We start from the raw sequence: 12860 nt of genomic DNA, 5'->3' as shown, positions 1-12860 counted from the left end.
ACAACAATGCAAAGAATTGTTACAAATTTATAGTATATAATATTTACAGATCTAGTCCCTTATCCTTTAGTCCTTATTCACTTTAGTAATTTACCTTCTAACTTAATCATCTTTCTTTTATTAACTTTTACTTTGACATAATTCTATATATTTTCCATTTTAACTTATTAAAACATCACTACACGTTATACTTTTAGGATATAAGAGAATTTGGGGTGTTACAATTTTAAATCATGTAGGTCCCACCCTTAAATGCATTAGTAAATAGCAACGTGTTTAAATAGTCTTGATAGAACCACGTGCTTAAAAAGTCTAGATAGTGTCTATCTAGACTCTTTAAAAACGTGGCTATTTCCTATTAGATATCAGGGTTTCGCCTAAACTATGGTCACTAATAGGCAATTGAGATTGTTGAAGGTCATATGGAACCATTTATGATCAAATTCCGCATTATTTGTTAATTTCATATAATAATGTTAGATAAAGTCAGTAATACTCAATGGGGTTGGTAGCCCAAAGGAAGAGACAATACCTTTAGAAACATCCAACTTAAGGAGGTCATGGGTTTAAGTCCTATGAAGAGTAAAAAAATGAAATTTGTTGTGAAAAGAAGATAAAGTCACGAATAGTCGATAAGGCTACTAGCTAGTGTTCATTTATTGAAGGGGATGGTTAGTAATGGTTGATTAGGGTGACTAATCATCATTGGGTAAATTAGGCCTAATAAAAGCTATTATGATTGTTAAGACTCAACATTACTAACTAATAGCGTTCTATAAAAACAACGTGACTTAGTGATTGCTCAAATTGACTCTGTTTGTAAACTAGTTGGCCTGAGACAAGTGTCGCTCGCTTATTAGCTCGACTCTAAGTTTAAGTCATGCACGATGTCACTATGGCTCGGCTCATTAATTACCCTATAGGGTTGTTCACGAGCCCAGCCGAGCTAGGGCACGCTCCGGCACGGTTCAATTACCAAATAAACTTCAAATTTTAATGAAATACAGTATAAGTGCATTAACATCCTAATCAACCCTCATATATACCAAAAATATCCAACTCATTTCCTAAATTCGTACGAATAATAACCAAATTTTATATAATATATTATATGTTAAATAAGAAAAAACAAATATTCTATCAACACTCTTTTAAAGAGTCAAATGCCATTTTAGTCCATGTGGTTTGGGCAATTTTGCCAGTTTAGTCCAAAGGTTTCATTTTTCGCCTGTGGGTCCAAAAATTTTCACCGTTGTCATTTTAGTCCACTGGGTCAACTTCATCCATTTTTTATGTTAACGAAAAGGGCAAATCGGTTATTTTATATGTAATTTTGTTAACTAGAAAGACAATTCGGCTCAAACCACATGGACTAAAATGGCAACGATGAAACCTTTTTGGACCCACATGCAAAAAATGAAACATTTGGACTAAACTGGCAAAGTGGCTCAAACCACATGGACTAAAATGGCATTTAACTCAAATTTAAATTTGTTAACAATAATAGAAATAGTTATAATTTTAAAATCTTTAAATTGAAATTACATATTAACATTTTAATTTAATATTGAAATCATATAGTAACATTTTAATCTAACTTATAATAAAAGACTCCAAATAATACCACATGGCATTCTCTCCTTCAACCTCATAAATTTTATTTATAATTATTTAATAAATTTAATAAATTTCTTTTAATATTAATATATTAATAAGTAATATATAAATATCATTTATTTTTATCCTTATCTTTATCTAAGATTAATAAATAACTTCAATTTTTGCAATTTATACCCTTTGTTTTTTTTTACTTTTAATCCAAGTTTTTCATCTTTTGCAATTTAATCCCAACTCTTTTTTATTTTCAATTTTGATCGACCATACTTATCATATTTTCCAAGTTTTTCGTTTCATTCTAAATTTTGTGAGTTAATGCACCGCAACTTGCGTGTGGCGTTCAACATTTTTTTCATATATTTTTTCCCGTTTGACTGGCCCGTTGCAACACATCTTTTTTTCTCCGTTTAACAAGTTCGACCAACGAGCGGGTTCTGGATTGACTTAGGTGCTGTTTGTTTTTTCTGCAGGAAAACCTCTTCTGCTGCAGGCCACATCTGCAGACATCTGCAGGAGAAGAGGTGGACCAAATGTCTGCAGTCTGCAAGGAGAAGAGGGTTTGTTTTTTTTTTATATAAAACCTCTTCCTTTAAAACACACACAAAACTCTCTCTACTCTCTCTCTAAAATCTGAACCACCGCCATCATCACCACCGCCACCACTTCACCACCGCCACCACTTCACCACCGCCATCATCACCACCACCGTCACCACCTCCGCCTTCACACCGTCACCTCCCTAACCTAGGGTTCCATCGAGTCGGAAGATTTCGAGATGATGATGATGGTCTGAACGACATGTCGACGGCTCCGCTCTCTCTCTCTCTCTCTCTCTCTCTCTCTCTCGATTTGGGGGTTTGTTCGATTTAGGGTTTTTTTCGATTTGGGGTCGGAGCAGGGGTTCGATTTGGGGGTTTTGATGATGATGATTTGGGGGTTTTGATGATGATGATGGTGGCGGAGCAGGGGTGGTGGTGGCGGAGCAGTGGTGTCGGAGCAGGGGTGGTGGTGTCGGAGCAGGGGTGGAGGTGATGATGATGATGATGATGGTGGCGGAGCAGGGGTGGTGATGATGATGATGATGATAGTGGCGGAGCAGGGGATGTGGTGGCGGAGCAGGGGTGGAGGTGGAGGTGGTGCCAAGAAGAGGTAAAAAGCTTTGGTTTATATCTTCCTCAGGAAGAGGCTGGGGAGAGGTAAAAAGCACTTCTCAGAAAAAAAAAAACAAACACTCTTCTGAGGCTAAACCTCTTCCCGCGTCTGCACGGTGCAGACAGAAGAGGCGAGGAAGCTCTTCTTGAAAAAAACAAACACCACCTTAGTTATTTTTTTCTGTGTTTTACGTTTCGGTTTAATTTATTTGGAACGAGCGTTCGTGATTCAAAGATTTTACGTCTTCTTTTCGCTCAGTGTTATTTTTTGGTTTTTATTTAATTTGTTTTTATGATCTTTTCCGGTGTTGGTGGTCGCTGATAGTGGTATAATATTGGTACTACTTGATACATTTTTACAACAACCGCTGCAACGCAGGGGACGAATACTAGTTTAATGTATAACCTGATGAATATGACGAGTCATGAGTCATAAAAAAAGAAAACTCAAGTTTTTGGGTATATATATTCAATCAGCTAAGGAATGAAATCTTATTCATAAAGAAACCCTTTAGTTTTTGGGGGGTTTTATTCGTCAGCGAGAATTCTCAAAAGCAGAGGGCGGGAATTAGCAAAATATTAGGGCTCACGAATCACGAACTCGCGGAAGAATCGGGATGCCATTCCATTTAAACCCTCCATTGAAATTTCATAATGAATATCGACGATTCTGTTGCCAGCGAGTTCTTAACTGCTGCGATTGTGAAGCATCACCCACAAATCACCTTCTATATTATACTATTGTATTACTCGGATTCGCAAAACCAAGTAACAGTGAATCACTATGTTGACTTCATATCAAATTGGTATTATAATCTTTTCGTTTATGCTTGATAATCATAGATTATACACTTATACTTAGATGAAACAAATACATAAAAGGCTTTCACTTAATTTCGTATGAATAATTGATGATATGGAATTTTAAACTCTGTGCCTTTTGAATTGTTGATGTAACTTTAAAATTCCAGTAATGGTTAAAATTAAAATTCACGTATTCGATTCCTTTTAAAAGAATCAAGAGCAACATATTTGACATTCTAAAATTAAAATAAAACCTTTTTTTCTCACTCACGTATTCGATTCCTTTTAAGAAATAGAATTTAATCTGTTACAAACACTTTGATTTTCTTGCTTATAGGTGTTTTGAACAGGAATTGATCAAATTACAATGTTCAATAGAATTTGAAATATGGAAGAATAATATGACTGAATCTATTAGTAATGGTAAACAAAATTTGAAATATGCAAGAATCATATGACTAAAGCAACTGAATGGAATTTGAAAGTTTTCCATTGTCGTTGGTGTATTGTGTATTAATAATGAACAGAAATTGAGGGGATTAAGAAAGGGATTTGGGGATATTGAATCGTAAGATTAATTTGATGTTGCAGTTACTACGTAAAAGAAAAGGAAGGGAAAAGTCAATATCTAAGAAAGGAAACAACAATTAATGTGTATAAGAAAAATGGGGAAAATTGAGAAACGAAATGGTGTGGCTTTCACTCGAACCGACGCCGCTTTTGAGTTATTGATGCTTTGCTACCACCACGGCAGTTTGTAATTTATGTTTTGAATTGTATAAATATAATATAATATTAGGTTATCAACCCGTGTACTACACGGATAGCACATATATATAATATGAAAACAATTTGTTCATATCTCGTTATTACACAACTTATAATGATAATTGTGCAACTCATGCTACAATTATGTATATCGTACACACATAATTAAATATCTTATAAAAATTATTACGCAACGATGATAATTAAACATGTTATACACACAACACAACAACCCGCACTTTTTTATTTTATAAATAGTTGATTTTTTTAATGTATAGCAAGACTATACTTCAATTAAAGATTTTTTTAAAATAATATAAAAGCTGTTACAAACAATTGTAACAGAAATTTAAAAGATACCATAAATATGGATGAATTAGTTTGCTATTTAATTAAAAAGCATATAAAAAAAATTCTAGCTTTTTACCATAAATAATAAAAAATAGTGAGAAATAATATGGAATTGACAACTGGAGCAAAATTTTGGGTGAATACTCTAGGAATGAGCCAAGTGTACTCCTATTTTTATTTATAATTATAGAGATTTCAACAGACGCGACTTTTAAACCTAGAGGTAGAACCTCAAGTTGGTAATTGTATAAGAGTATAATATACATTATGATCATAAAAAAGTTTCTTTATTTGAATACTATATGTTCATGATGTTTTGCCAAATTTTAGATCTGAAAATTGAAGCACAATATACAAAAGCATTATGAAAGTTGAAATTGATGTGTTGTGCTTCCTATCAATGATTTAAATGAATTGCATTAGGGATGAGCATAGTACCCGTTCGGTACCTGTCACACCCCAACCAATGGCGGAATCATCGGGGCATGGCACTGAGCGAAACAGATTTAAATATAAATATAAATATAAATATTGTTCAACTGCTTCTAGAGACTCGATCTGCAAGATCTACAGACAACTGTGCTCTAGACGCTTATTCTAAGCTCGCCTTCCTAGCAGATAAGCATCCTAATTGCCTGTCACATACGTTAAAATAAAGTCAATACATATAATGTAAAGGTGAGCACACAAGTTTGATCATAGCATATAGAGTTTGAAATAGTTTACACATAACCAGAACGTACACAGAGGAAAATGAAGCATGTTAATTATCGACATGGATCTATCGATACCAATGACTGCGGGTTGACTGCCCAAGGTAGTTCGCAATACATGATTACCACCGTAATCCATGCAAGTAATTGTCCTTAACAACCCCCGTGTGAACGGGTGCTGAGTCCAAACTATAGTACTATCGTCGTTAAGGCAGGTAGACAGCATTCCACGTGTAAACATAACAACAAGCATTCATTTAGTCACATAATACATGCGGTAACGGTTAGCGTTCGAATAATTGAGTAGTGTGTTCGATTGTGATTTGAAATAAGTAACGCATGTAACACCCAAAAGTGCTAAAACAAAAAGGGATCAAGTATACTCACAGTGACTGATGGATGAAGGGAGCACTTGAGAGTAGGGTTAGCCTGAATAATTCGATATCATACGATAAGCAACGAGTAAAACGAGTTCAAGTGTTGATGGGTCGAACAGCCTGGTCGATCGTACGGTATGTTCGATCGGACGGGTTGTTCGTTCGGTTGGACAGTCCGTTCGGACAGCCTGTTCGATCGGCCGGTAGGCTCGATCGGTTGGGCTGCTTGAGTGGATTGTTTCTTCCTTCGAGTAGGATGCGTTTGTGTATGATGGCTTGTCCTTTTGAGGTTTCCGTTGTAGTATTTGAGAACATTGAAGTGTCCTTACCTTTCAGGTCGATCGACCGAACGAGCCGTTCGATTGGCCGGCTTAACCGATCGGTTAGGTACTTCAATAATAAGTCCTCAGCAGGATATCACCTGATCGGATGGCATGTTCGATCGGGTGGCACTCCAATACGTCAAACGAATTGGAAATTGATTAAGTGTTGAAGCATAGTATCTCATGATCCGAAGAGTAATTTAAGTCAAACCGTAGTTCGATCGAATCAGCACTTCGTTCCATACCAAAATCCATGAAATTGTTAAGTGTGGGACCATGTGCTAGCCGATCGGCTGGCCTGGTCGATCCGCTGACATGTCCGATCGGTTGGGCTGTTCGTTCGGACAACCTGTCCGATCGGTCAGCATCCTGACCTGGTCGGCCTGTTCGTCTAACACTTGGCTGTTCTGTTTCTTTGACGTTATATCGAGGCATTTTGACAACGAGTTGAACCATGGAACCTTCGTTCTTACTTGTTTCCCCTGCTCGGACAGGAATCACCCAAGTCCGGCCGGTAAACTGTTCGGAACGGTAGTTTGATGTTTACCCCGAAGTCGGTGAACCTCGTGGATAGAATCCCGAATCTCGAACCGCTCAACTACTAGGGTGATTAGCGAGTGGGTTCAAGCTCCGTTTCTACCGGTTTGAAGGCATTGAGTGTAAAAGAGTTGAAAGAAAGTTGGAAAATCCATCTTTCACTCCTTTCCACCGAGAATATGTTTGGATCTATGATAGATCTTTGTTTGTTTATGTGGAAATCGGTTAGTTCCAAGCCATTCATGGTGGATTGAGGTCAAAACATGAAGTTCTTCAAGAACACCATGATGACATCATCCTAGAATGCTTGAATCTTGATGATTTCACGGTTAAAAGTTAAGATTTGAAAGATAGAAAGGTGTAGGAGTGTGTGTAGATCAAGAAAGAACAAGATTTTGGACGAAAACTTACCGGAATCGGAAGAAATCTGAGAAAAGAAGGGGAGCATGAGCTGGTCGGTCAGAGGGTTTTCAAAAGTGGAAAGAATGACAATGACAGGGCTATTTATAGACTTCCCAAAGAGGAAAGGGCTGGCCGATCGGCCAGGCATCCTGATCGGACAGCCTGCTCGATCGGACAGTCCATCCGATCGGCTGGGCTGTTCGATCGGCTAGGGCCTGATCGATCAACAGCCTGTCTCGGACGTTCGGTGCGACGATTTTCGATATTTCGATTTCGATTGAAGATGATACGAATACGATAGAGTTTCTATTCAAATTACTTTCAGTCCCAATCACTATATCTAACATACAATTATCTATATCTCGCATAATATCTTCTCCACCAATTATCGTAACTTGATTTCAATTGATTTCGAGTTTCGATTCGATTGATTTGATTGATCACCACACATTAACATAAATTAAGCATGCACAGGTAACACATAAGGCACACACACATGTATAATAACAACCAAAATTCGCGTAATTCGAGTTTCGAGTTCGATGATGATTTGATTAGCTTGATTATTGATTGATTGACTTTATCGCATTGTTACTTCTTACTATTCAATGTCGTAAATCGTTTTGCGTCGATAAACGTTCGATTACTTATATTACAACACTTACTCCACATAATACAGCTATTGTAACACATAGATTAGACTAGCTATAGTCAAAGAAGTCAATCTTGACTTTGACTTTGACTTTGACATTCGGTAACACGGGGTGTTACAGCCTTCCTTGTTTAGGGAATTTCGTCCCGAAATTAGGCTTGAAGCTGCACAGCACCGTGAATCACGTTTGAGAACTTTCACTCTCTAGACTTTCACTTAAACAACTGCGGGTACTTCGCCTTCATGTCGCTTTCGAGTTCCCAAGTGAACTCTACGCCTCATTTGCCTTCCCATCGGACTTTCACGATAGGAATGCGCGAGCGTCTGAGCTGCTTGGTTTGGCGATCCATGATTTCGACATGCTTTTCCACGAAGTGTAGCGTTTTGTTTATCTGAAGGTCGTCGAGAGGCACAATCAGATCATGCTCGGCGAGGCACTTCCGGAGGTTTGGCACGTGGAAAGTCAGGTGGACATTGCTGAGTTCTTCCGGTAGTTCGAGTCTGTAGGCGACTTTTCCGATCCTTTCCAGAATCTTAAAAAGTCCAACATATCGAGGTGCTAGTTTCCCTTTCTTGCCGAATCTGACCACACCCTTCCAAGGTGATACCTTTAGGAGTACGTAGTCGCCAATGTCAAATTCAAGGGGCTTGCGTCTTCTATCGGCGTAACTTTTCTGTCTATCCCGGGCTTTCGTCAGGTTGTCTCGAATCTGGAGGACTTTGTTAGTCGTTTCTTGTAATAGCTCAGGACCGGTTAATTGCGAGTGACCGATCTCGTGCTATACAATAGGCGATCGACATCTTCTTCCATATAAGGCCTCGAATGGTGCCATCTGGATGCTGGCATGATAACTGTTGTTGTACGAGAACTCGACTAACGGCAGGTATTTGTTCCAATTTCCACCGAAGTCTATGACACACGCACGGAGCATGTCTTCAAGAGTACGGATCGTTCTTTCAGTTTGTCCGTCGGTTTGAGGATGGAATGCGGTACTTAAGTTAAGCGTCGTTCCAAGAGCTGCTTGAAACGTTTCCCACAATCGCGAGGTAAACCGAGCATCACGGTCAGAGATGATGTCACAAGGCGTACCATGATTACAAATGATCTCGTTGGTGTAGATTCAGGCTAATCGTTCTACCTTGTAGTCTTCTCGTATTGGCAAAAAGTGGGCTGATTTGGTCAAGCGATCAACTATCACCCAAATACTGTCGTGACCTGATGGCGTGGGTGGAAGTTTGGTTATGAAATCCATAGCTATACTCTCCCACTTCCATATAGGGATTGGCGGTTGTTCGAGTAAGCCAGAAGGTCTTTGATGTTCTGCCTTAACCCTAGCACAAGTCAGGCATCTTCCGACATAGAGAGCGATATCCCTCTTCATACCCGGCCACCAGTACTTGTAACGAAGATCCTGGTACATTTTATCAGCACCGGGATGAATAGAATACCGAGATTTGTGGGCTTCATCCATCAAGATCCTTCGTAACTCGGTTCGCGTAGGAAACCAAATTCGGTCTAGAAAATAGAAGATCCCATTCGATTTGCTTACTAGTTGAGTTCCATCGTGGTAGATTCTCTCCTTCTTCAGGGTGCGTTCATTAAAACAAGCATGCTGAGCTTCGCGGATGAGGGCTTCGAGGTCGTGCTGGGCTTGGGTATTACGAATACTGAGCAAATAACTCCGTCTGCTGAGCGCGTCGGCAACGACATTTGCCTTGCCTGGGTGATAACGAATCTCGCAGTCGTAATCGTTGAGGAGTTCTACCCATCGGCGTTGATGCATATTGAGTTCTTTCTGATCAAAGATGTGTTGTAAACTCCTGTGATCGGTGAAGATCGTACACTTGGTACCGTACAGGTAGTGTCGCCAAATCTTTAACGCAAAAACATCCGCGCCTAACTCGAGATCATGGGTTGTATAGTTCTTCTCGTGGATTTTGAGCTGTCGAGAAGCGTAAGCTATAACCTTGTCTCGCTGCATGAGAACACAACCGAGACCAAGGTTGGAAGCATCACAATAGACAATGAAACCGTCGTTCCCATCGGGCAACGTGAGAACAGGAGCATTGCAGAGCTTATGCTTGAGGGTTTGGAAAGCAGACTCTTGTTCAGTTCCCCAAACAAAAGACCCGTCTTTATGCGTAAGAGCGGTAAGCGACACAGCGATCTTAGAGAATCCTTCGATTAATCGTCGGTAATAGCCCGCTAATCCGAGAAAAGATCGGACTTCTGACGGGTTCTTTGGCGTAACCCAGCTCTTAACTGCTTCAATCTTCGCAAGATCAACATGGATGCCTTGGCTATTCACGATGTGACCCAAAAACTGAACCTCCTCCAACCAGAATTCACACTTAGAGAACTTGGCATAGAGTCGGTTCCCCTGGAGTAACTCGAGAACCAAACGTAGATGTTGCGCGTGTTCGGCTTTCAATTTGGAATAAATCAAGATGTCGTCGATGAATACGATGACGAAACGGTCAAGATAAGGCTTACACACGCGATTCATCAGATCCATAAAAACCGCGGGTGCGTTGGTTAGACCAAAAGGCATAACAACGAACTCATAGTGGCTGTAATGAGTGCGAAAGGCGGTTTTGGGTATATCTTCCTCTTGAATGCGTAGCTGATGATAACCTGAACGCAAATCAATCTTCGAGAAACACGAGGCACCTTGTAGCTGATCAAACAAATCATCGATGCGAGGTAGAGAGTATCGGTTCTTGATGGTCAGCTTATTCAATTCCCGGTAGTCGATACACATCCTGAACGACCTATCCTTCTTTTTGACGAAAAGGACCGGTGCGCCCCAAGGAGAGGTGCTCGGGCGAATAAAGCCTTTCTCAAGTAATTCCTGGAGTTGGTTCGAGAGCTCCCGCATTTCGGATGGCGCGAGTCGATAAGGGGCTTTGGCTACGGGGTTAGTTCCAGGAATGAGGTCGATACGGAAGTCGATATCACGACTGGGCGGTAATCCGGGAAGATCATCAGGGAACACCTGAGGAAACTCACGGACCACTGGGACGTCTTTAACCTCTGTTTTCCTTTTCCTTTCCTCCTCCGCTACTACAATGTTGGCCAAGAAGACCCTGTATTCCTTGCGGAGATACTTGCTAGCTTGAACACATGACATGAGCTTGAGACCCTTTGAAGCGGTTTCACCGTACACACATAATAGATCACCATTTGCGAGTGAGAATCGAATCATCTTGTTGAAGTACACAACTTCAGCATGGTTTTCACGTAGAAAGTCCATGCCTACTATGATGTCAAAACTTCCGAGCTGCATCGGAATAAGGTCGATTGGGAAAATGTGAATGTTGAGATCGAGGGTACAATCACGAAGAACAGAGTTAACGGCGACAGTTCTTCTAGTAACGACTTCAACTTCGAATGACAAGGGAAGGTAAGAACGTTTACGACTAAGGAGCTTCTCAAATTCAAATGACACAAAGCTATTATCGGCTCCAGTATCAAACAAACATGATGCATAAATACCATTCACAAGGAACGTACCATTAACCACGTTGTTGTCAGCCTGGGCTTGGCGAGCATTAATGTTGAAGGTTCTGGCACGTGCTGCTTGCTACTGCTGCTGAGACTGCTGCTGTTGCTACTGGGGTTCTTGCTTCACAACCCTGTTCGGGCACATATTTGCAAAGTGGTTGGGGTCACCACATGCAAAGCAGACTCGAGCATTGATCGCGGGTGCTTGAGCTACTTGTTGGCCTTGCGGGGCTGGAAGTAGAGCTTGATGAGGAGTGGCTTGAGCTGGGGCTTGACGAGGACCAAACGACAGTTGGCAGTAAAGTCGCCATAGAGGTTGCAGTGAGCGCAGAAATGACAGGCGAGTCCCACCGGATGATGGTATGAGCATGTCGGGCAGAGCGGGTGGGGTCCTGTGTAAGCGCGCTTTGCTGGCGGCGCTTGAGTGGCTGGTGCTGGCCGAGGATGAGACTGCTGCTGGGCCGGTACGGCTTGCAGAGGAGCAGCAGTGGTTGTGACAGCACAGTTCTTGTTGCTGGAGCTGTTGTTCTTCTTCTTCTTCTATCGGCGTGATGACTTGGATGGTTGAGCAGTGGTGGTGTCGGCAGTCGATGTGGTGGTGGCTTGATGCAGAGACTTGGAGGGCGTGTCCCAAAAACCAGATTTTACTCGCTTGTCGTTGATCTCGGCGGCAAGCAAGTAGGTTTCCTCTATCGACGAGGTCTTTGCTGCATGAACAAAATCGGCAACACAATCGGGTAGAGCTCGAATATACTTCTTGATTGCTATCTCGGGAGTCTTAACTTGGTCGGGATAGATAATGCTGAGCTGTTTGAAGCGTGCAGTCAAAGCAGCGTTATCTCCGTCCTTCTGCTTGATGTTCCAAAACTCGTCCTCCAGCTTTTGGCGTTCATGGGGAGGGCAGAATTCATCCATCATGATAGCTTTCAGCTCTTCCCAAGTCAGCTCGTAAGCTGCATCATTCCCGCGTTTGTTTCGTTCGGCCGTCCACCAGTCTAGAGCTCGGGACTAGAAGACGCCAGTTGCGTTTAGGGTACAGAGATTTGCAGGACAGCCGCTTTGGCGCCGAGTGACTTCGATTGAATCAAACCATTAAAACATAGCCGTGGGTCTATCTTCTCCGGTGAATTCTTTTGGTCCGCATGCCTTGAACTGTTTGAAGCTAAAAACAGTCTTGGCAGCATCCTTTGGAGCTTCAGTTCTCGACTCCTCAGAAGATTTGCTGACGTTTTCATAGACATCGCTCACAGATTTTGCTACCTGCTTCGCGATGATAGCCGCAAGACGTCGGTCTCTCTTCTCTTGGCGGGTAAGTGGGGTTCAGTGTCCAGATGACGACATGGTCTGCAACAGACATCATCGTAGGTCTCAGACACAACAAATCGAATCTCACCTCGCACGTCTACTACTTACTAAAGCTTAGGTGTAACACCCCAAATTCTCGTATGTCCTAAAAGTATAATGTATAGTGATGTTCTAACAGATTAAAATGGGAAACATATATATATATATATAGAATTATGTCAAAATAAAAGTTAGTAAAAGAAAGATGATTAAGTTAGAAAGTAAATTACCAAAGTGAATAGGGATTAAATGATGAGGGACTAGATTTGTAAATATTGTTATAAACATGATAAAAAAAAAAAGAAACCAGACTTGA

The sequence above is a fragment of the Helianthus annuus genome, chromosome 5 (assembly GCF_002127325.2).
Source record: "Helianthus annuus cultivar XRQ/B chromosome 5, HanXRQr2.0-SUNRISE, whole genome shotgun sequence".
NCBI lineage: Eukaryota > Viridiplantae > Streptophyta > Magnoliopsida > Asterales > Asteraceae > Helianthus > Helianthus annuus.
This window is presented reverse-complemented; position numbering follows the sequence as displayed.